The sequence below is a fragment of the Zootermopsis nevadensis genome, unplaced genomic scaffold (assembly GCF_977971745.1).
Source record: "Zootermopsis nevadensis isolate Lab colony 2312 unplaced genomic scaffold, Znev_1.0 Znev_ptg000016l, whole genome shotgun sequence".
Classification (NCBI taxonomy): domain Eukaryota; kingdom Metazoa; phylum Arthropoda; class Insecta; order Blattodea; family Termopsidae; genus Zootermopsis; species Zootermopsis nevadensis.
This window is the reverse complement of record NW_028259148.1, coordinates 2,772,238-2,798,477: the sequence shown is the minus strand read 5'-3', so window position 1 is coordinate 2,798,477 and position 26,240 is coordinate 2,772,238. Positions and strand designations below refer to the sequence as shown.

The window sequence follows — 26,240 nt, the reverse complement described above, 5'->3', positions numbered from 1 at the left end:
GGAGGATAATCTCAGGCAGGAGGAAGCCTGAGGGGAAGAGACCTCTGGGGAGACGTAGACGTAGATGGGAGGATAATCTCAGGCGGGATCTATGGGAGATAGGAGTTGAAGGAGACTGGATTTTGTTGGTCCGGTGGAGGGCTTTGGTTAATTCGGTGATGAACCTTCGGGTTCGGTAAGCCATCTAGTTAGTTAGTTAGTTAGTTAGTTACGTCACCCTTTCCGATATCTTTTAATTCGTGTTTCCACTTTAACAACTGCGTATACATCATAGGACTGAACACTTTACTACGTACAAGATGTGTATGTAGGAACAAGGACAAAGCGAAGTTTAATACACAGCCCACATTAAACTTTGATTTTATAAATCCAGAGCGACGTACAAGAGATACGGGATCATAACCTGAAAACGCCTAGAAACGCTATGAAAATGATTGCCCGCTTTATAGACGTGTAGGAGAAGTTGCCGTGTGTGCACGGCGAGGCTGCAGACACTGTACGCAGAGACGAACTAAATCGATAGGAAAATTCATTTACGCATTGCCGACAGGCCAGTCAAAAATCTAGGTCTTTTATTAAACCAGAAGATGGATTATTATGTTCATTAAAAGCACACACTTCACCCTATATTGAAACAGGTAAATACTCTTACACTTTATTTATTTAAAACACATTTTAATATTATCGTTTTATCTGCTTTTAGATCCTTCAAGTTTTCCGAGTACAATTTTGTACGAATTTCTCAACCGCCCCAGGTATATTAAACACCCAGGCAGGTTTATTCCCCATATTCTGATCACCGTCAAATGTTTGGTGCAGATTACAAACGAAGTTCATTAAAAAATTTCCTTTTCACTCAGATCTCACACAGCCACAGGCCGTGCTATTCCTTCAGCGTTGGATAGCAAGTGTCACACACGTAAAATGACATCTTCCTACATTTTAATCTTCGGTAAAAAAAAAAAGGAATACCATCGTTGACAGAGAATAATAAATATAATGTCTAAGGAAAGTTAAAAGCATTTAACTAAACTACTCTGTAACCACGGGAAACTCTTAGGTGGCTCTATGTCCTATAGTTTCTTATAGAGATTCTGCACATCTATATTTTATTTTATTTAGTGTTCTGTCTGACGACAGGTCCATATGAACAGGATCCTTCCATCCTTTTCTCGGACTGGGACCTGTTCATATACGTTCTTGGCAGATGATCCAGAAGTGGTTTGCCATTGCCTTCTTCTGTGTGTGAATGGAGTAATTGTTCGGATGCCACGGAGGAAAACTCCGTGTTGCCTAGACCACGGCCTTGCCCAACACAAGTTATAAATTCGGGCACAGCCGGGAATCGAACCCGAGACCCCAGGATTACAAGGCCAGCGTTCTAACCGCTAGACCACCTCATCTTATTATTATTTAGTGTTCTGTCTGACGACAGGTCCATATGAACAGGATCCTTCCATCCTCTTCTCGGACTGGGACCTGTTCATATACGTTCTTGGCAGATGATCCAGAAGTGGTTTGCCATTGCCTTCTTCTGTGTGTGAATGGAGTAATTGTTGGGATGCCACGGTGAAACCGGGGAAGCCCCCGGAGGAAAACTCCGTGTTGCCTAGACCACGGCCTTGCCCAACACAAGTTATAAATTCGGGCACCGCCGGGAATCGAACCCGAGATCCCAGGATTACAAGGCCAGCGTTCTAACCGCTAGACCACCTCATCTTATTATTATTTAGTGTTCTATCTGACGACAGGTCCATATGAACAGGATCCTTCCATCCTTTTCTCGGACTGGGACCTTTTCATATACGTTCTTGGCAGATGATCCAGAAGTGGTTTGCCATTGCCTTCTTCTGTGTGTGAATGGAGTAATTCTTGGGATGCCACGGAGGAAAACTCCGTGTTGCCTAGACCACGGCCTTGCCCAACACAAGTTATAAATTCGGGCACCGCCGGGAATCGAACCCGAGACCCCAGGATTACAAGGTATGAGACATCAAACGTCATTTGTTTCAAACTCGATTTAAAATCTTCCTATCTACGTCTAGGTCTCTCAAGTGATTTCTTTCTCCTATGCACTTCAACTAACATTCTGTATGAATTTCTCATATCCCTTACTTTACTTAAACATTTTTCTTCTTCATTAAGTCTCTATCATAATATTTTATGAAGAACATGAACATAGAGCATGGTGCATGGATTTTATAGAGCATGACGAGATAGACTATCTCGTGATCCACAGGTTTTCCGTGTCTATCCCAGTCAGAGTAGGTCAAACTAGGGAAACGTCAGCAGTGAAGATAACTTTGTCAAGGCAGCAGAGTGACTTAATCGAATCTTCTTATGGAGTCGCTACATCTCTCATTTAATTACCGAGGCAACAAAAGACGCGAGAAACTTCTCTGCTTCTCACAAGCAGAATTCAACTTTTCAATTTCCAAATTCTTAAATTCAAAATGAATGACATTAACTTTATTTGGAATCATGTCGTCAAAACGAACTTGGACTGTTTAAAACAGTTTTCTTCCCACGGTTGGATTAAATATTACTTTAGGAGAAAGGGGGAAAGTCGTCTTATACAGACAGATAATATTTCGTAGCAAATGTGATAGCTTCAAAGTATTTCACACTGACAGTAACAAATCAAAGTTATATTAAAAAGTTGTCAGTGGAACCACGGTTCCGGAGAATTTGACGTAAATACGTCTATACGGAAAGGAAGTTTATATATTGGCTTTATTCTAAATATTTCCTTTATACATGCTTTACAATTTAGATAAGTTTGATTAAAACATTGCTTAATCAACTTGAATTAGTTACGCTTAAGATAGGTCTGTGGTAGCTGAATGTAATGTAAGGTAAGGTAATGTAAAGTAATGTAATGTAAGGTAATTAAATGTAATGTAAGGTAAGGTAATGTTTTATAGGTAACAACAATGCCGAGTAAACAGATGACGTTTCCTAGGTAACATAACAATGAAGTTACACTTTTTCGTAACACATTTTTGCCGAATGACACTGACCCTAAAATATAGACGTATTTACGTCAAAAATTATTTTATCCTCGGGGAATTTTCGCTACTATTCGGTTCACAATCGCATTGCCTTCATGAATATGACTGTCATTTGCGTTGCTTCGTCATGACGATACAAGAAATGATAATTTTTTTTTCGGGGATATAATCAATCTTCCTGGCTTCGCCGCGGCAGCATCTTACAAAACTTCACAGGGTGTCAAAAAAATTATATCCATCTCTTTGAACATAAAAATAAATGAGAAACTGAGTTAGTTGACCTTACCTCACAGATAATCAGTGAATTTCCCAGTCAGGATATAGATTCTTGTTACAAGATGACCAGCCGATGTGGAAAACTGCAGCTCCTTCAATAACCTGAAAAAAATTAAAAATTCTCATTGTGTATGGCTCACAACGCATCGCTGTCATCAGATGGCACACCAAAGAACGTCGATTATCCGTCACTCAAACTTCTTTGTCAGTAGACTGCCTGGGCGCGTCACTTACAAGCAGTGTTCATTAACCCCTTCAGTGCTAAGAACGACATATTTTGTTCAGAGGCAGAAAGAAATGTTTGATTCGAATGTCATTATTAATGTTTGACAGAGTCAGTGAACAGAAATCATTCCTAGCGTTTCTGGTTATAGAAATCCCTTTGGTGCTAAGAAAATATACAAATATAAGGAAGCATAGAAAGTTAAGTTAATCTCAAAACAAGTTTACAACAATTTTTATCGATGAAGAAAAATCTTGCAGTATATTCATATGAGCAGGAGGAGAAGGGAAGTAACTGTTTCCATTTTAAAGGAAAATTATCACAAGAAAGGGATTATTTTGTACGCACAACCTATTCTTAGGAAGTTGGGTCTGTAAACTGGAACTGACATCATTTGAGGTGCTAAACTTCAAAGCCGAATGAAATTCAATGCACAACTTCGGCTCTCGGGTGAGCAGCAGAGTCCAATGCTCCAGGTTAGCCGAATTTTCGGCATAAATTTCAGTTGCCATCTTCAGGGTGAAATCCGCTCAGATAATATTCGCTCAACTTTACAAGACATAAATTTTTTTGGATATTATCCATCGTCTAGTAAATATAAAACGTAAAACGACGTTTCGGAGATGGGACTCTATCTCCGAAACGTCGTTTCACGTTTTATATTTACTAGACGATGGATAATATCCAAGAAAATTTTTATTCAATTGACTCTTCACCATCGTCAAGAAGTTTTAGATTTGATTTACAAGACATGCTTTTATGAACACGAAGATTGATTACCGTAATCTCGCCATAAAATATAAGTCTTCCTTAGGTAAAGTCTTGTGAATTAATACAATTCTTAAAGTGTGTTTCTATGAGTAGATAGGAGAATGTTAAAATATACCTTACACAAATAGTGTGTGGGGATGCAGAAATGGGTTTCAACTGACGCACGATAGGTCACATTAGTGGGCTTTTGTAAGCACTGTGACGAAACTTGTGGTCCCTTAGAAGCAGGGAATTTCGACCATACGAGCAATTATAAAGCTTTCAGAAAAACCCCTTCAAAATGTAGTCAGTTGTTTAGCCCTGTCGTTATTCCAACCTTCAGCACACAAAACTATAATTCAGCTCAGGATTATCGACATTTGATCGATCACACAGAGTGCTGCATTACCGGCTGGTAGGTCGATAACTGTTCGGAATGTCGTTTTCAACGCAACACATGATAATGCAGTTTCTCATATTAACTAGCAATTGTGATGAGCCTACTCTTGATAGCAAAGCCCTTCTGAGGTCATCACTAACTGAGTACACGCTGCTACGTGCAACAAAGTCATACATCGCAATGGGACTACGATAACTAAGAGGCACACGGATTCCATCATTCTGAGGCATCATGACCTTAGCTTCTGAAAATTATATATACTAGTTCAGTATACCGCCACGGTGGTCTAGCGATCAGAACACTAGCCTTGTAATCCTGGGGTCCCGGGTTCAATTCCCGGTGGTGCTCAAATTTATAACTTGTGTTGGGCAAGGCCGTGGTCTAGGCAACACGGAGTTTTCCTCCGTGGCATCCCAACAATTACTCCATTCACACACAGAAGAAGGCAATGGCAAACCACTTCTGGATCATCTGCCAAGAACGTATATGAACAGGTCCCAGTCCGAGAAAAGGATGGAAGGATCCTGTTCATATGGACCTGTCGTCAGACAGAACACTAAATAATAATAAGATGAGGTGGTCTAGCGGTTAGAACGCTGGCCTTGTAATCCTGGGGTCCCGGGTTCAATTCCCGGTGGTGCTCAAATTTATAACTTGTGTTGGGCAAGGCCGTGGTCTAGGCAACACGGAGTTTTCCTCCGTGGCATCCCAACAATTACTCCATTCACACACAGAAGAAGGCAATGGCAAACCACTTCTGGATCATCTGCCAAGAACGTATATGAACAGGTCCCAGTCCGAGAAAAGGATGGAAGGATCCTGTTCATATGGACCTGTCGTCAGACAGAACACTAAATAATAATAAGATGAGGTGGTCTAGCGGTTAGAACGCTGGCCTTGTAATCCTGGGGTCTCGGGTTCGATTCCCGGCGGTGCCCGAATTTATAACTTGTGTTGGGCAAGGCCGTGGTCTAGGCAACACGGAGTTTTCCTCCGTGGCATCCCAACAATTACTCCATTCACACACAGAAGAAGGCAATGGCAAACCACTTCTGGATCATCTGCCAAGAACGTATATGAACAGGTCCCAGTCCGAGAAAAGGATGGAAGGATCCTGTTCATATGGACCTGTCGTCAGACAGAACACTAAATAAATAATAATAGTTCAGTATGCATCATCTCAGCTTGCCTGAATTCGTTGTATTGATGTCATTTTTATTTTGCAGCTAGATTTTAAATATTATCCCGGTAGTGAAATGACCGACACCTGTTCCAAACATTCTTTTCTGACGTCTCTTATTGGCGCAATGACTCATTCAATAAAATTTATAACGCAGATATTCGTTCGCTGACGTGTCAAAACGTGTTAATGGAGCACTGGGTCACCGCATCGGAAATCGAATTGAAGGCCGTATCACGTAGTGCGATGATTACAGCGTAGCGTGAAAAGTTGGCGGGAATTAACCAGTTAAGAGTTGAAAAACAAACACGATTTTTTTTTTTGCGGAATTATTTTTGCAAACAGTAAAAACCACAGCATTTATAACACTTCTTTAAAACTATATTAAATGTTCACGGCGACTGAAGCCAGATTCCCGCCAAACGCACGCTCCGCCATACCCCACCATAGTCTCCCATCCATTTCTGCTACCAGAGTCCACACCGTCAGAAACCTGAGTTAACTGCATCCAGTTCGCTCCATCGATTCCCATCTCCCTAAGGTCAATCTTAATGTTATCCTCCCATCTACGCCTAGGTCTTCCCAGCGTTCTCCTCCCTTCGTGCCTCCCAACTGATGGCTTGTAAAAACCACTCCCTTCCCCATGCGCGCTACGTGTTCCACCAACCCTCATCCTCCAAGATCTAATCACCTTAACAATACCAGGAAATGATTACAGGCCGTGAAGAAATTTTCTCCATGATCAGTCTCCCTCCCTCTTGGGTCCAAAATATCTTCCTCAAAAACACTGTTCTCACAGACCCTCAATCTATGTTCCTCCATCAAAGCGAGAGACCAAGTTTTGCACTTATACAGCAAAACTGGCAAAATTACACGTTCGTATATTTTAATCTTTATTTTTCTGATACGAGAAGGGAGAACAAAAGATTTTGGACTTAAATAATAGCAAGCATCCGCTAAATATAATCTGTTCTTGATTTCATCGAGAATGTAATTAGGCGGGTATCTGTTTTAGAAAGTATTTCTGGTATTTTGCCATCGGGAGCTGAAAACTGTGCCGTGTGCTGCAATGTATTCTTCAGTACAGGAGAAGAGCTATTATCAATACAAGCGTGCCAGCATGTCTCCCTCCGTGTATTGATCCCATGAAACCCCGCCCCCACCCGCCCCCGACAATAAGGGTGCTACACCTGCATTTCTCAAACGATGGTATTCGAAATGGACCGCGGATACGAGCGGTCTGAGTGAGAACATTGGCGAGGATTAGCCTGCAACAGCAACATTCGACTGTAAGAGGCCATCACGGGATCAACCAGAGGTAATATTCTTAAAAATGTACCACTGAGAAGAACATAAGGACACTAAGAGAGAAGAAATGGCATGAGACTTTGAGAAGCTAGCAATGGCGTCGCTATATAAAAAATGTGCCGAGATTTATGTACGCCGAAAGTTGATTGCCAGTCACTGAACATTATCCCCAATCACATAAATCCAGTCAACAATAAAGACGCCCTGATGATGGAGGCAGCAAGGACTTCTGAAACATCGGTGAACTTCTACCAAGGAGACAGCCATATTCAGACTTACCTTCGTGAAAACGTCAAAACCTACAAAGATTAATTTGTCTAATAGCGTAAGAGCGTGGATCACGCAGTCTAAAGGCAATGAATTTTAATACCCGACAATTTAAATGTCTTAAGAAATTGGGTATGCTCACCGACTTAATCCGATTATTTAACGACGACATTCTGGATTATTTTAAACATGACATCACTGTGCATTATGACGAAGTTTCACCGACGTCTAACCAGAAGCTATTCGATTCCGATCTATTTCGAGCGAAAAATCAATGATCTGGCAGGAGTAGTTGTGGAATTTATAAGAGAACGGATGTATTTGTGCAATTGACATTTCGTGATCTCTATACCGGTCACAAAGTCAAAGGCCGGTGTGATCAAAGATCACCGTGTAGCAAAGAACCGTCCGTTTTCTGTTATTTCCACAAAGATAAAAATACTCTTATGAATTGTTTCTTATTCTGACATCGTGGAATGGTCCCTTGTTTCAGAAGAGACATGAAGACTGTACCGTCTGCCTAGGCACACTTCTGACGCGACTGAAAACAATAACGAATATTGTGTAAACATGCACCACTTTATGGCATCCAACGTGAGGGAAGGAGTACATATAAAAGACGTCTTAGTAGAAATACAACTGTTTACTTCTGTCGTCTTCCTCGTGACTGTAAAATGTTCCAATATTTGCATCATCCTTCATTTGATTACCGTAATAATAATTTCTGTACAATACAAGTGATAAGTTATGCCACGGTGGTCTAGCGGTTAGAACGCTGGCCTTGTAATCCTGGGGTCTCGGGTTCGATTCCCGGCGGTGCCCGAATTTATAACTTGTGTTGGGCAAGGCCGTGGTCTAGGCAACACGGAGTTTTCCTCCGTGGCATCCCAACAATTACTCCATTCACACACAGAAGAAGGCAATGGCAAACCACTTCTGGATCATCTGCCAAGAACGTATATGAACAGGTCCCAGTCCGAGAAAAGGATGGAAGGATCCTGTTCATATGGACCTGTCGTCAGACAGAACACTAAATAAATATAACAAGTGATAAATCTCTTATCATTATAAAATGTTTCATATTTCTGTATTTCCTCACTCCTAAATTAAAAAAAAAAAAACCTTTACAGAATCTCGTTACATTATCCGTCATTAGATGGAATTTACTTCCTGCATGTTTCCGGAGAAGTCTTTAAGGATTACCTTTCAAGTGTCGATATTAAGTACGTATCAGAGAACAGCCTTCTAATATCGTCACTGTTAGAGCTTCACTGTTGAAACGATTTGCCTATCTGATAGGTGTTATCAGGTATTATTTGAGAAGTGCATGCAGAATAAATACGCGAGACATTCAGTGGTAGCGAGTCTGGAATTGCTCCAGCATTTTGAACAAAAACCAGTATTATAGCCTCAAACTGCTTCGTATTAAACACTTCATAAACACGGTTTTGTTAACGCAGTTATGAGGTTTAATGGACCTCATCCATTGACAATAAAACAATGAAACTTCACTAAGATAGCAGCCTTACGTCAGTACTTGCAGATGGTTCTGATCAACTGCGTATGCTTTTAAGAAAAATAAATAAATAATTAAAATTTAAATCTCTGAATATTTTAGAAAGAAGTACATTGATCCCCAAACTGCGAGCAGTTTGTAAGAACATTAAATATGGTTATTAAACAGAGTAGTGTTGCAAATACCATCTGGATAATAAGATTCTATAACTGTAAATAACAGAAATGCTCGTTCTTCGTCAAGGTTTCTCATAAACTATACTGACATGATAAAATTTCTTACTTGCAATGATTTTATTTATATATTCCTGGTGACCAATTGCAAAATTATGAATTATTCACCGCCGTGACGTCACATATTACGTCACTCATTAATTAGTTACCAAGAAAACAGCTGTGAAGATAAATAACTTTACCACTTAAGAGCCAGATAATTATCCTCTAGCATCCAAACTGCAAAAAGAGCACAGAATGTTATATTAAAATGCTTACAGAAAGAGTATCATAAATAATTATTTTAAAATTCCCTACATGTCAAAGATTACTTTACAAAATCAACATGCTACAAACAGGCAGCAAATTCTGACATTTCTAGAAACAGTCGAATAAAAAGTTCTCTACAAGATATGCAGATAATTACGCCACTGAGATCTGCTAGGAAGCAGGATTTTTGTTTTGAGGAACCTTCTTTGAGAGGGAGCCCGACCGATGTACCAGGTTTTGTGTGCAGGAAAACATTTCTGTCACAAGCCGTCAGTGACAGCGAGTGTCCGCCACACACAGGCTACATGTCATATAACACCTTGGAGCAGGCCTCTAACTCATCCGCGAAGTCGATGACAATTCTTCGGCTATTCTTTGTGACCTCTTAAAAAGATGGCAGTCGCTAACATGGTCAACACATTCCTTGCCCTTAACTGAACCCAACGTCTAAATAAAACGCTTATAAGAGCTAAATACTGCATCATCTCAGAGTCCAAACTCTCATTTTATCCCATTAAGACCAATTTTAAATTTACCACAGCGTACATAGAATGTGGGACTGGAAATACTCAACTAAGCAACGAAGAGAGCAGAGTATTCCTTACGGAAGATATACTATATTATTCCTAGACCCAACACAAAACCAGTGAACCTCCATTTTAATATTCTCCCTTAAACCTCGGCCTCCCATGTGATCCATTCCTTCAAAGTTTCCGGACTAAAATCTTGAACGTATTTCCCATCTACCGTGCGTGCTACATGCCTCGTCCACCTCAGCCTTTATTTGATAATTCTAATAACTTCTGATTACGAACATAAATTATGAATATATATTATTTAAATCTTGTCCGTCTAATCACAATAAATTCTTATTAAATATTAAAATATTACAATAATTAACATTTAAAATATTTAAAATATTAAATTATGTTCTTTATCGAAATATTCGATTTACATTAGACCATAATTTTTCATTTTTTTTAATTTATTGTGATTAGACGGACAAGATTTAAATAATATATATTTATTATATCACAATATGACGCAACTTTACCATCTCATAAATTATGAAGCTACGCATGGAGTTTTTTTTATCATTTTTACTGCGTGACTCTCCTCTGCATCGCACTGTCTAACATTCTTGAGTATTGTAGGTGTGGTCCTGTATGTATTGAACTTTATCGTTCGTAAAGCAAATGGGAAGGCAGAATATTTTCGACCAAACGAAAGTTAACGTTTTCAAGTATATCTTTCTCTTAATCTCAGATCTTCGAGGAGGTGATGCGTGGAGTCTACAAGGCGCCCAAATCCAGAAAATAATTATCTCTTTTAAATTCTTCATGAATGTAATTACGACAAAATACACGAGCTTTAATTTGATAGGAATTAAAATGGTATGGACTCCTTTTTCGCCTTTCTTTGAACACCCTCGGTCAACGTTTCTCAGCTTCGAATTCATGAATTGAGTTGTAATAGTTGGCACTTCTGTTCATACAGCAAAGAACTTCACCGTCTTCAATGTTTTATCAGTTCCTTGTGAAAATCAATATACTTAATACATTCAACATCTATAAAGTAACGCGTTTGCAGTGCTGACAACTCAGTCCAAAAACATCAACTATTCAGCAGACGTGCATAAGCACAACCTAAATCCTAAACTAGCTTACTAACAAACATGTTATTTCACAAGATGGTAAAGTTGCGTCATATTGTGATATATACGCTTAGAAACGTTTAAGGTGATATAACATGTATTAAATCTTGTCCGTCTAATCACAATAAATTCTTATTAAATATTAAAATATTATAACAATTAACATTTAAAATATTAAATGATGTTCTTTATCGAAATATTCGATTTACATTAGACCATCATTTTTCATGTTTCACGACATGTTTCAGTTCCTAAAAGAACCATCCTGAGGATGTAATGTAAATCGAATATTTCGATAAAGAACATCATTTAATATTTTAAATATTTTAAATGTTAATTATTGTAATATTTTAATATTTAATAAGAATTTATTGTGATTATACGGACAAGATTTAATATATGTTATATCACCTTAAACGTTTCTAAGCGTTTATATCGCATTTTTATGGCGCCTGCATGGAATTGTGACGTCTCTTACCCTGACTGCCACTTCTCGTAGATCTCCTAATTTATTTATTTCTAATACAGCATCATAATTCACGGACCCACCTTTCTGTAAATGTCTCGAGTCATTGCTGTAGTTCTGCGACATTCCTATGTACGGTCTACAACTTCTGCTTGAGACATATTACGACATGGTTTACACTTCAAGAAATTCAAGTGAACTGTAAATGCGATGGGGAGACCAGACGGCCAATGAGATGTTCAAATCGCGAAGAAACTACTGTTTCAATGCATTCACGGAATGGTAGTGAAAATTTCCTCTCGTTCACGCAATGTTAGTAAATACCAACTCAGAAATACAAAATCAGAAGCCCGTTTTGGAGCTCTGCCCGTCTTTCCAAGTACGTCTTTCGCTATCATCTTGGTCTGCTATTTTAACAGCAGCTCCTCCATTCCACTCGTCCAACATCCCTCTTCAGCCTTAATTTGTTCATGACTTCTAACGTCGTGGAGCAGAATTCTTCAGAAGCCATCACTCGTTCAGCTGGTCAAGACATTCTCCACCTTTCATGGAATCAGACGATTTATTGCCGTGTTTACCACAAACTGCAACCGGTCTCCAGCAAAATAAGCCAAAATTCGTCCAACAAATTCCTTGGGACGCATTGTAATATTATCAAACACCTGCGCTAACGCTTCCAAGTCTTTCCTTCCATTGAAAGTTTCCTGACCAAAATTCTGTAAATTCCTATTAAAATAGTTTCACTGTCATATTTCCACTCTTAGCATCATCTGTATTGTCATTAACACGTATTGAGCTGCTGATCTGCTATGGTCACAGGAAGTATGTTAATACCATGCTTGCGTCAGATGTCAGATGCCTATTCTAACAGACCAGGTTCGGAATTTGGTTCCCAGGTGCAATTTATAAAATGTTCTATTGATGTCTTCAGACAGTGCTTTTGACAAATTCTTTCTTGCTGTCCGTCTAGAATTATTTGACAAAATAAACACTTTGTTTAATTTGTTTAAATCTTGTCAGTCTAATCACAATAAAATTCCTACTAAATATTAAAATATTACTATAATTAACATTTAAATATTTAAAATATATTAAAATGATGTTCTCTATCGAAATGTTCGATTTACAATTAGAACATCATATTTCACACGACATGTTTCAGTTCCAAATGAACTATTTTCAGGTGTATAAATTATATAAACTTAAATATAATTTCTTAAATGCAACTTTTAGTCAGATGTTTTATCAGATATCAAAATGATGTTTTCTTCCAGATTTTTTTATTGTATTTTAATATCGTATTCGAAGTTGTTCTGTATATATGTACGTCGTATTTAACATGATTTTGTGTGAGTGAATGAACGTTTTGTTGTTGTTTTTGGATCAGCCTGTAAAGTAAATAATATAAATAATAAATGAATATTAATGAATTAGAAATATAAAATAAAATAATATATTGGTAAATTTAATTTTAATTTTGAAACATACCAGAAATGAAGTAGTGGAGGAGTTATGTCCGTCTGGAAGTATCTCAAAAATAAACACGTAAAGAAATTCTGAATTACAATAAAATCAACTCTTAACTGTGGTTCCGAAACACGACATTAACAAAACACACACACACACACATCCGTCAATTATAGTAAATTAGTTCCTTTACAGCAGCCACGTACGACCAAATATTACATTTGAAGTCTGTCAATAAGAAATACAAACATGATATCTAAAACAATAAAATTAGGTAAATTACACGTAAATTCGCACAAGATAAGCAATCAGAAGTCAGAATAATGAAAGATATAGCCTACAGATCAGAACAGAGGCCATACATTGAAAGAGGGAACCTAACAGATTGCCCAAGAAACCTTTCTAAGAAAGACGATACAATGAAATACTGCAATTGAAATATAGTTCGCTTATTCACTTTTCAGCCTCGAAATGCGTACTACAAACTCTGTTTTCGCATTCCATTGTATTTACCTCATACACGGTGTTTTTTTATTACCGTCTACTCAACAGTTAAATGAATAGCTAACACACTAACTCGGAACAAATTAATAGACTAATTATTATTATTTATTATTATTTAGTGTTCTGCCTGACGACAGGTCCATATGAACAGGATCCTTCCATCCTTTTCTCGGACTGGGACCTGTTCATATACGTTCTTGGCAGATGATCCAGAAGTGGTTTGCCATTGCCTTCTTCTGTGTGTGAATGGAGTAATTGTTGGGATGCCACGGAGGAAAACTCCGTGTTGCCTAGACCACGGCCTTGCCCAACACAAGTTATAAATTCGGGCACCGCCGGGAATCGAACCCGAGACCCCAGGATTACAAGGCCAGCGTTCTAACCGCTAGACCACCGTGGTACATAATAGACTAATTACCAGGATGAAAATCGCATATCCGACCAACAAGAAGACATTACGCTGTTAAAATTAATATTAGAATTTTCGTTCTTAACTTAAGCATTTGCGGAAAATAAGTCATGATTTTACTGTGTAAAATCCAACGTGTGAAATACGCGAGCGTGTGTCGCTTCGAATTACTTTGGTACATCAGATTCAAAACGTCGCTATTATGAGAAATACTCGTGACCGGTTTCATCAGCATCCTGAGAACAAAACCGAATGGAACAATACGAAAGCCGAACCGCTGAGTCTCCTTTCATTTTGCCCTCATCTTTATCGTCGTATTTCCACATTGATAACCCGGAGTTCATTGTAACAGACACCAACTACCACATTGGAAGCCATTCGGGTTTCTGCCTTATCATGTGGTCTACGTCTCTGCTATATTGAGACCAAGCCATTCATATTTATGAACTGAACAGTAATGCAATTCAGCAAAAGCCCCAAACGTTGATAATCATAACCACAACGTGTAGAAACACCATTATTATCCATTAAATTATCCGTCGAAAATAACCGGGAAAATCGAAGTCTCAAACAGTCATAAATAGGATCCCGTCAGTGGTAAAAATCCCTTAAGAGCGTGGCCATGGCAACGGATATAACGCCGCGTAGGGTCGTAGAAGTTTATCACCGTTTCAGACGTACTTATTAACCTCAGTATAAGGGTGATCTCTGCTGATGGAGGCAGCAAGTACCTGTGAAGCATCGACAAACATCGAAAATACTACACGGCGCGTTACGAGCCAGAACACAATCTCCATGATAACCTCAAACCCTATAACACACACTTGCGTAAATATTATCCCGTAAGGCCTAACATCCATCAACAACATTACCATGGCAACGGTTGCAATAACACATTCATAAATATTGTCTCAAAAGGCCGGAAATAAACACCAACTAACAAACCAAGCTGCCCAATACTTGGCTATTATACGAGGTGCGATCGGAAAGTTTCTAGACTGCGCGTATAAAAACCCGTACACTTATCTCAGGTATTAAATTCATCCATCACCCTCGAAGTAGTTCCCCTTGGAGTGAACACAACGATCCCAGCGCCGCTGCCAAGCCTGGAAGCATCCCTGGAAATCTTTCTTTGTCAGCCTGTCAAGCAACATCTGCGATTCTGCCTGAATCTCTTCTATCGTCTCAAATCTCCTTCCCTTTAGCTGAATTTTCATCTTTGGGAAGAGGAAGAAGTCACACGGAGCTTAGAAAGGAAGTTGGGGTCGGTTCTTGCAAGATCTTTGAGCTCCTGACAAACGAGAAGTCGATTCTGCTTCTGGTCCTCAGACAGGATGCGTCGCATGTGGAGTTCTTCCTTTAGAATCAGCTGACAGGTCCCATAGCCTATCCCAACAATGTCGCACAAGTCGTTGATGGTACGACGTCGATCTTCGTGAATGGCCTGCCGAATTTTCGTAACATTTTCGGGCGTTGTGCTCGAAGATGGTCGTCCAGAACGCTCGTCATCATCGACAGAGGTTCGGCCATTTTTAAAACGTGAATGCCACACAAAAGTTTGTGCACGACCCATTGCGGACTCCCCAAATGCTTGCTTTAGCATTTCATAGGTTTCCGTAGCCGTTTTGGCGAGTCTTTGGCAAGAGATTCAGGCAGAATCGCAGATGTTGCTTGACAGGCTGACAAAGAAAGATTTCCAAGGATGTTTCCAGGCTTGGCAGCGGCGCTGGGATCGTTGTGTTCACTCCCAGGGGAACTACTTCGAGGGTGATGGATGAATTTAATACCTGAGATAAGTGTACGGGTTTTTATACGCGCAGTCTTGAAACTTTCCGATCGCACCTCGTATGTGTAAAACGACATTTTAAATGTGAAGGTTCATGTCATATGAAGTGAAAAGTAACTGACTGTCGTACAATGCGAGACCAAGGTTATTAAACCTGTGCACCGAGGCTCGCGTAATGCTGTTTTCTATTACATTACATAAATTCAGTTTGTGAACAGGCACATACAGATTACAGCAGAAGTCGCCTGATAAACAACTTCATTAATTTCGTTGCAGAAGACGACTCCTACGAAAATCTCTAATTGTAACCCAGACCTCCTTCGTGTACAAATTAAGAAGTTTATTCTAACGTAAAAACTTGAACACTTGAATTTTTAACCTTTCATAAGGTCATATTAATACTAATTTAAAAGCTTTCCGTCTGTATAACTCACAGATAGAACTTTCACATAATTATCAGTGGTCACATCATATTTTATAAAGAACTCCTTGCATTTTTATCGCTGGAGTATTTTATCTGTATTTTAAATAAAGTTACTAGTGGTAACATACTTTCCCACACTGTAAGTTAACATCCTGTTTTGGGATAATGTAAGAAATACGTCCGAATATTGATTTGTCCTATAACACAGTCTTCTCATTTAAGTAACGAGTACCAGTTTCACCTTGGCAGATAAACAAATTTATAACCTACAAGGATTGCGTTTTGGCTTAAAGGTCGTATCATTTATATTTATCCATGAATTTGTTGATTTGAGGGAAGTTTTCACTGCATATGAGCTTCAGGCACTGAATTTATTCGTGCGACTCCGTTCTGTTTCAATGAACAATAGCAAACTTTTCATATACGTAAGTGTTGGTGCATCTTCTATTTTCGTATGTTGCTTAATTATAGACCGGAATCATTCTAAACATTTACAACATTCTATGGCTTCCATCGCCTGTAACAGCTCAGTGTGTGTAAATAATCGACATGTTTCAGTTACATTGTGCTTTCCTTTTACAAAGCACCGTCTCCTACATTTGTTAATGCACATTACAGGGAACTATTCCAACTTAAGCTCGTTGGCAATGTCAAGCTCTGCTGATCTACACCTCAGCAGCATTTGAAGCTATGCTTGTTCGTCTATAACAGATAACTCAACTTCGAACATCGCTGAAAATGCACTAAGTACCAGACAAAACCACGAAGGGCCAATGCTACTTCCTGTGTGTGTGGTATTATTTTCAATGTTTCCCGTTGTGTTGGGCAAGGCCGTGGTCTAGGTAACACGGAGTTTTCCTCCGTGGCATCCCAACAATTACTCCATTCACACACAGAAGAAGGCAATGGCAAACCACTTCTGGATCATCTGCCAAGAACGTATATGAACAGGTCCCAGTCCGAGAAAAGGATGGAAGGATCCTGTTCATATGGACCTGTCGTCAGACAGAACAATAAATAATAATGAGGTGGTCTAGCGGTTATAACGCTGGCCTTGTAATCCTGGGGTCTCGGGTTCGATTCCCGGCGGTGCCCGAATTTATAACTTGTGTTGGGCAAGGCCGTGGTCTAGGCAACACGGAGTTTTCCTCCGTGGCATCCCAACAATTACTCCATTCACACACAGAAGAAGGCAATGGCAAACCACTTCTGGATCATCTGCCAAGAGCGTATATGAACAGGTCCCAGTCCGAGAAAAGGATGGAAGGATCCTGTTCATATGGACCTGTCGTCAGACAGAACACTAAATAAATAATTGAAAAGCGCGTCACTTACTTTACAAGCGAATTCTACACTGACTAAGAACGTGAAAACTGCCAGAAATATTTATATTCCTAACTCGTATCTATTCTGCACAATTAAGATACAAATCTGTTACATGCTAAGGCCCCTACATGGATGCATCTGAGGATGCTATAAACAAACCTAAGCGTTCGAATACGAAACACGATTCTAGATATCGGAAATCTAAAACTCTGTGCCTAGTTAAGGCGAAGCTTGCAATCAGAACGTTGCTCAAGGGCCAAACCAGTTCTGAATATCCCAGTGGCTAGTAAAATAAATCTTGACACAGGTAGTACAGACATACCTCGGATATATTGCGGGTTCGGTTCCAGACCACCGCAATAAAGCGAGTCTCACGAATTTTTTGGTTTCCCAGTGGATATAAAAGTTATGTTTACACTATACTGTAGTCTATTTAGTGTGCAATAGCATTATGTCTAAAAAAAAACAATGAGAGAACATTGCGAGAATTACCAAAATGTGACACAGAGACACGAAGTGAGCACATGTTTTTGGGGAAAAAATTGCGCCGATAGACTTGCTCGACGCAGGGTTGCCACAAACCTTCAATTTGTAAAAAAAAAAACGCAATATCTGCTAAGCGCGATAAAACGAGGTATGCCTGTATTAACTCCGTTACATAACCAAGCAATATTTTCCGCAATAAAATTCTCGAAACAGGGGTCTAGCTAAAACAGGAAAGCTGTATTTAATGTTTTCGGTACAGTTGCTGCCGTTTCCTTGGGTGTAAGAATTGGTGTGTGGCCTCAACTAAGAACAAATTATTCTGTTTGAGAACAGTGTGCCAAGGATAATATTTAAATCTGGGATTTGGTACGTAACACGTGGATGGAAGAAAAACCGCGCTGTAAATTGCTCTCCAAGCAGACATCAAGATGATCGAATCGCGTAGAATAAGGTGGATGGGGCGTGTAACACGTATGGTAGAGACCACGACACGTAACGTAAACCGCATTTGCGTCCTGTCTGCTCAGTGATGTAACAGCTGAGACTGGCGGCGGGCGCATCGCTGTGACGTTGGTCTCACAGCTCGCGTGACCGCTAATTCGGTTCTGAACCATCCACGGTCGATACGGCTCTGCTCTGAGTGAGCGAGACGTGACTGCATCACGAGGTTCCCAACCGGAACAACTGTCTGGACGCACAAACAAAATCCATGTGCATTTTGTTGTAACCGAACGTCAGAGTGAGCTGCTTCGAACGGAAACTACGGTGTGGGATTTCATATACTCAAGTCGGCTGACTGTCCTCTGGAACGCTGGAAGAAATTGACTGAAGATTCAGAGATGCTAAGCACGTCATCGCCCTGACAGTAGGATCTCTGAGACATCGAACCAATTTCTACCAAAACGCGATGAACAGCATGGCAGAAGACAGTCGTGTTCAGAACCTTCGACCTCCGTTCCGAAACCATGTCTTTCGCTGAGAAGTTTCTTAGCTCTACTCAGCACATCCAAGAAAATTCTTGCCCCATATCCTCAGGTTGTCTCGGGTCCGTCTTGAATTACAATTTTTATAATACTTCAATCCGGAGTGTTTATACATATATGGTTTCATCCATGTCACCGTCCCACTAGTCGCAGGATTTTATTTCAATCCACAATTTTTATGATCTGTATTAAACAAAAAATGTTTTTGGTTGAATCTTTCGACATTTCGCACTGATTCTTTCCATGACAGTTTTTTCCAGATCAAAGATATTCATTGCTGATTCTTCAGTTGTCCCGGATACACTGATTAGTAACATGTCCATCCTCCTCTGTATCTTCCGTAAAAATCTTTCTGGACTGTCATCCTGAAGTGTCATTAGTTTTACACCCTCTGAGCATAAGAATCGGTTTACAGTCCAGTGGTTTGTATGGTACATTCTGTCAATACAGTAGCAACGTTAAAATTACAACAGGTTTATCACCACTCAAAAAACAACGAAACTCAAGTACATGCAAATTAGGGAACGTTCACATTGCTTAAATATTTCAAGGACACTGCCAAGCTCACTTATGATGTCAACTACAAAGTGTCTGCAGAATTTTACCTCTATCGCTCATATACGTTTCTCTGGTTTTCCTTTCCAGCAAAATTTGTGTTCCTAGATACTAAATACCACTGGAGCCACCATTTCAGTTCCAATTAAATACCTTTCTAAACAGTTCAATCCAATAACTCCAAGTAGAGAAGAAATGGAATGGCCGTTGGTTCAGATCGACAGGTTACGAGCTTTAAAGGGAAGACGCTCATAAGAAATTCATGAACACGTTATCATTAAGGTGTTAAGTACGTAGAATGCCATTCATGTTTGTCAGGTAAAGCTCATTTAGCTGTCTCATCTTAGCCAATGGCGTACATGCATCATTCACTTCAACCATGAAAACCTCACCTTTTACTAAGTAATATGGAAAACAACTTAAGCACAAGCCTCAAACAGACACATGCAGAAACTTACTTCCGGATTTCCTAGCATTAGAGTGTTTTAATCGGAATGGGGGTGAGAAATTCCAGCCTCGACAGGGACAGAAATTTTGGGAATTATTAGAAAAACTGGCGATCCTGCAAAACGCACTTGTCATCCGTAGGATTCCTGCGAACACCGGCCTAAAATAATACAAGCCACGCCCAAGCCCCTCCACAAGATATTGACAGAACTATTAACACAATCCTTCCTTCATATTGTCTCTTCAGAAGATAAGTTGTATGAAGCCACGAAGAGACTCAATTTATCGACATGCAATCCATTGTGAAATGTATTCTTGAACATTACGATGTTATTCTTTCCGCTTTTGACAAAATACGACTAGAAAGTTACATATTCTAAAAGACATTAAAGATTTATTATCAGAAACAAAGTATCGTGACCCTGGACTGATTTAGGACATTTAATCCCATCCAGAAGCAATTGATGTTCAGGGGCAGAAATATCGTTAAAGTACGCATGTCTCGCGAAGGACAACACATATAATTCAGAGGAGGAATTACGTCACGCTGCCCTGCACCAAGGCTGTTCGATACGAAAGCAACGCCATACTTGTGCCACTGCAGATGGTAATCCACGCGAAAGAAATTGCTCTGACACCACGCCCAAGCCAATAAACTGAAACTGGTTACACGGAGTGGTAATTAAAAGGTCTGACTAGCAGGAGATATTTGCACTAAGGAGAAACAACGTTTCAAGAGTCCGAAATACTCACAGGGTCCATAAGAAGTTTTGCCCTTAGATTTTAGCAACCGGAGTTAAATGAACGACTTCAACTTTAGGTACTGAGCCTCCCTAAAGATGCTAACTGCAATGTCTGTCGAAACGTTAGATAATTTTCGACATTCGACGTGGCTTATTCCCGAAACCGAAAACTATTCTCCACAATTATGTTCTTCTGGATTATAACGTAGAGTAGATCCGTAGGAAGAAACCAACATTTTGAATGAATATGCAGTCTCCATCTTCAGGGTTTCTCCGAAAGAAAAGACGGCCTCGCAACCCACAAGAACAACTTTCTCATCTTTACTGCGATGAAAATGTCACATCTCGTGTAGAAGCTTCATATTCTGTACTCTTCACATATTTTAATGGATAATTCACTTTGGAGATTTATAACATATGGATTAGATCCATCTGATTCAGGATAGGGGTGAGTGGTGAGCCCTTGTGAACGCGTTAGAAACCTTCGGGTTCCATAAAAGATGAAATTTCTTGAGTGGCGGAGAAATTATCAGTTTATCAGTTTAGATTATTATACGCTCCACAAATCTAGTTAATGGACATTTGAGTACTTTCATATTCAGTAACAGTAAAAAGTTGGATCACGTATTACAGAAATTCGCAGTTAATATTTTATTCACCGGGTGTACTGGTGAGTAAAGTTGCTTTGAAAATGTTCTACCTGTAACGCATTTGTTAATGACTTTTGAACACGCAGCATTTCAGTCACGTTGTTCGGAGTCTACAATATCAATTTTCATTTTCATTTACTTAATGGATCCATTTTTTTCGTACCAATTTTTCGCATGATTAACAAATTCACAGCTCGTAAAAAATTTTGCGTGCTCGCGCATGAAAATTTTCTAACCCATTACTTTTCGTAGGTTTTCTTTCCACACTTTCAAACATATCGAGAGTCAAAACAATTAAAAGAAAAAGACTTTTTGGGATACTTCGTTGCGTTTACATCCTTAAAACTTCGAGACTACACAGCGCAATATCCCATCTTCATGGTAGACGCCGTGAAAACCCAAATCCGCACAAACCAGACACTCATTACCATGATCACAAAACCCTGTCAACTGGCCCTCTAAAGAATCACTGGAGTCCATCTCGTCTAAATTACGATACAAGCACGGAGAATTAATTAAACGTACTCAGAGCATAGCACGTGACTGGGCATTGGTGGAATTAAACATGAGAAGAAGCACGAGACAAAGTTAGACTGAGAGAAGGTCGAAACTCCTTTAAGTGCGCCATAAGACCTAAAATGTATAAGCGAGTAAACGTCACAATTCGCTAACCTCAGGTACCGTCTGTACCACGCTGAATGTGGCCACGTACTTAACAAACGTAAATCTGTCTATTAGGATCTCACTTTGGTGGTCTTCTGGGTTATGATGCCGTATAGGCTTGTGGAAATTTAGCAAAGTTTCATCGCCCTGATGATGGAGGCAGCAAGGACGACCACGTTTGTACACTTCTACCAGACTAAATGGCCACCTTCGGCCGTAACAATATTAAGAAAATTTCTTTTTTCAAGCGATGGTAAAGTTGCGTCATATTGTGATATAATAAATATATATTATTTAAATCTTGTCCGTCTAATAACAATAAATTCTTATTAAATATTAAAATATTACAATAATTAACATTTAAAATATTAAACGATGTTCTTTATCATTTAATATTTTAAATATTTTAAATGTTAATTATTGTAATATTTAATAAGAATTTATTGTGATTAGACGGACAAGATTTAAATAATATATATTCTTTTTTCAAATAAAATAATGTCTCGGTACGACTTCGTTGCTCTCCATTTGCCACGACTCGGAGAGTGAAGATAAGCAGATACAACCCTCGCATTGATAAGGTAAGGTCAATAGATATGACGGTTTTATGACAGTAGGAATAAATAAACCGCAGAATACATTAAACACTCCGGCCCGCAAACAGCACACAGACATATGGTTATGCTTTTATACTAATCTCGCAGACATCGGTTCAAATTCTTTGCAGCCGTGTCCCGTTCTTAAGGTCGACCCACTGTTTGAAATTGGTAGGCCGTAATTTCAGCTGTTCTGTCGCTCGATGAGTATTTGTCGAGGACAAACACTTCCTGTAGCCCGAAATCGAGTTACCACTCGGCGTAATGTTTTCCTGCAATTTCTTGTCAGGACACGCACTGTTAAAAGCTTCACAAAGACCAGCAAACAATCCCATTGCTAAGTAACGTTCGACAATGAACACACGTCCTGCTCTTGAATACGTGGTGTTCGCATTTGCACAACTTTTGCGCAAATACAATGAGCAGCGGCCTAGCAACCAGGATGACCTTGACTTCAGTGTAACGTGGGAGAGTTTAGGAGAATCTAATATAACTGATGGACCTGCTTCTGGCTTAAGTGACTAATGTTGAGTTACGCTTTAAATGGTACTCTCTGTATATAATTAATCTATCGTTTTCTGAGAAAATCAAAACAAATTTCAAATCAAGATAACTGGTAACTGTCTTCAAAAAGTGTGTGGATATTAGAGAAAAATTTCGCTCATTTACGTCATTGACGTCATTCACTGCATTAAGATGAGGGATAACACGATAAGGATAGTGTGTAATGATCTAGACAAAATTCGCTCCCTAGAGAATAAGACGTACAACGTGATAAATTGCCTCAGCTAAGATAAACACAGTAAAAACACGTGAACAACGCGCACAGCTTCACAATCTCCTGACCGATTTGCTGTGCTCTGGAGAGTCTTCTCTTAGCTAAATTCTGTTCACTTCGAAATGCAGCTCCAGATTTGGTTTCTAGTACTTTTTGCACCTGAAATCAAGGCTGGATTGCAAATGATCTTTTCAAACGATAGGCGTTGTATTTTCTTTTAACTAGGGCAGAACGATCCTTTCGGAGCTCCTCGGAGTGGGTGGTCAAGTTTTTAAAAAGCAACCAACCCCTTCTGGGGGGGGGGGGGGGTTGGTTGCGTTTTAAAATCTTGTGTAAGAAACTAAACTAAACCCCCCGAAAGGAGGGTTAAAACACTTGACGAACCCCTCATTTAGGGGGGGGGGGGTTGGTTGCGTTTTAAAATCTTGAGTAAGACACTAAACTCGGCATTGTTGTGCTCCACAACAATGCCGAGTTTGTTTATAGTTGACATTGTTGATGGCGTAATTTATTGACGACGACGAAATCAGAAATTTTTTTCTTTTATAATTACGAACTGGCTTTTGAGTATTACAGATAAACTTCGGCCTTTAAAGGTTTCCAGACATCATATTTTCATATTTCACAGAAAACCATTTCGTACTTTTAAAATACAAATGCGGCCTTCAACATAGGATGACGTTATTTAGAAGAAAGCGTAAACTTTATTTAGAAGATCACAGAGTCACTGCTTCGATTATTAACACTTCATCACTAATTAAGAAAATATTCTAGGACATTCCATCTGTAACTGACTCCACACGTTGCATTAATACAGAAATGTAAATTTCCGAGTGGCTAGCAATACTGTTTCGTGCTCGTGTTCAAATTTCGATCCGCAGATAAGCTATGATGAGTATTTCCCCTCAGTTCTCAAAGCAAATGCTAAAATAGTACCTTAAATTAGGCCACGACCGTTTCCTTCCATATCCTTTCCTAATAATCAATCATCCTATGATTCGATTCTATATTCTGACCTACTGACAACGTCGTTAAATAAACCACAAACAAAAATCTTAATACTGTCTGATGACAACATAATACGAACTTATACCAGTGGCCCATTAGACGTCCACTTCACTCGCCACTTCGTCGTGATCAAACAAGGCCGAGGAAGCCCTCGGCAGGCCAATCTAGCCAACGTTCGCACTGTCGTGTTCATCAGATCTTTAACATGTCGTACTAATTGCCTTCTTCAAGGAGACTTCTATAGTTTTAATTAATACATTCTGTAAATATCATCGGGGATTTGAGTCTTAACTTTGCTTAAACCTATATTGCTATCAAGAATAACAAAAAGCTATTGAACTGGTCACAGATCATGACACTAAAGATTCTAAGAACATCTCAAAACTAAACATTAATAAAAATAACGTAATTTTCCCCATTGATATAAAATTTTCATATTGTGAAATTAAAGGCAACTTTTAAACAACGTATGTATTATTGTTGGTATTTTTCTAATAGAAAACGAATCAGCATACACAATTAATCGGCTTCTGTACATATTCTGAAGCAACAGTGTTCAATTCTAGAGATGTTACAAATACCAACCTTTCCACATAAAATTCTTATCTCTATTACGTATTTATTTATTTATTTTAGCTACATAACCTAGAAAGTCACATACTGTAAGGGTCTTCAGAATCCAACGTTTGTACATTTATCAAGATAAATTCTTCTGATACACGATTTTAACCACACTTCTAGTCATTGATCATTAAACGAGACCAAACAAGTTTTCTGTTCAGTAAACAAAGAACACAGTGTAGCTTTGTTTGGATGCACGAAACAACAAATAACGTCACGGAACGACATGGTACAAACCAGCTGATTCATTCTTCCACTGAATGTTAACTTGAACTAACGTGTATCTACCTTTCTGAGAAACTGCCCTAAAAACAGATGAAAACGTAACTGTGTTCCACCGATGATTTTCTGTTTACATGTTAACTACATATTTCTGTCTCGCATATTGAAAATTTTCAAAAGCCAACAAAGTAAATTATATTTAATTCACTTCTGAAAACTGACCATTTGTATTTGATCACAACATAATAGATGTTCCCGAGAGATACAAACACACACTAAGGCGGGATATTTTCCCCCATGTAACCGCTGCATACACGTGACATGTATGCACTGTGGTGTGACGGATAACCCGAAATACTTTCAACAAATTGCGATAAGAAACATCATTTTTGATCGGTATACACATCGAGGAAATTTGCGTCAAAACTGAAAGAACTTTAACAAGACTTTACAATCCAATGGGCTTATATAACGTCAAACGGGAATATTAGTCTAATAGAACTCAAGTTTTCTGAATGACAAGTTTTTACTCAGTATTGGTATGTTTGTAAAAAAAAAATTACAAAATCCATATAAAAGTCACGTTATGGGCAGATAATCGACTCCGAAATTAAATTCACTAGCAATGGACTGAGAACACGGATATCCAACAGCAGAAATATAATAATATTCTAAGATAATACTAAAAAGTAGTACAGAGTAATTTACATTGCAGGAAAACAGTTAAAAGCTTTTGACGTCAAACATGCTACTGACAATATATGATAGTGTTATCAAATATATGAACTAGACATGGTCTTACTCACCAACAGAGCAGTTCCAACATCGAATAAAATAATTCCTTATACCATCACGACACGAAGTAACAATCCCAAAAAACCAAATGCCCAAAAACGCTGCGATAACGTTGATGAACTTACCCCAGACGATCCCCACAAACGCACACTTGATATGGCCACGGACGTGTGCCGGCTTCTGATAGCAGGCAGCGTCGGTGTGGGTGATCACAGCTGCTACCGCCCGTCGCGACGTCACTTCC

At 39.1% G+C, this 26,240-nt stretch overlaps 1 protein-coding gene across 3 annotated transcripts in view; it reads right to left on the bottom strand.

Moving 5' to 3' along the window:
- LOC110834413 (potassium voltage-gated channel subfamily KQT member 1) overlaps positions 1 to 26,240 on the bottom strand; it is a 248,551-nt gene that overhangs the window by 89,389 nt on the left and 132,922 nt on the right. For 2 of the 3 annotated variants that reach the window (XM_087349385.1, XM_087349384.1), the window contains exon 4: positions 3,298 to 3,389. The gene's annotated coding sequence lies outside the window, so the exon portion shown is untranslated. Of the gene's footprint in view, positions 1 to 3,297; positions 3,390 to 26,121; positions 26,187 to 26,240 lie in introns of those variants that run through there. The other variant, XM_087349382.1, reaches the window with a different exon arrangement.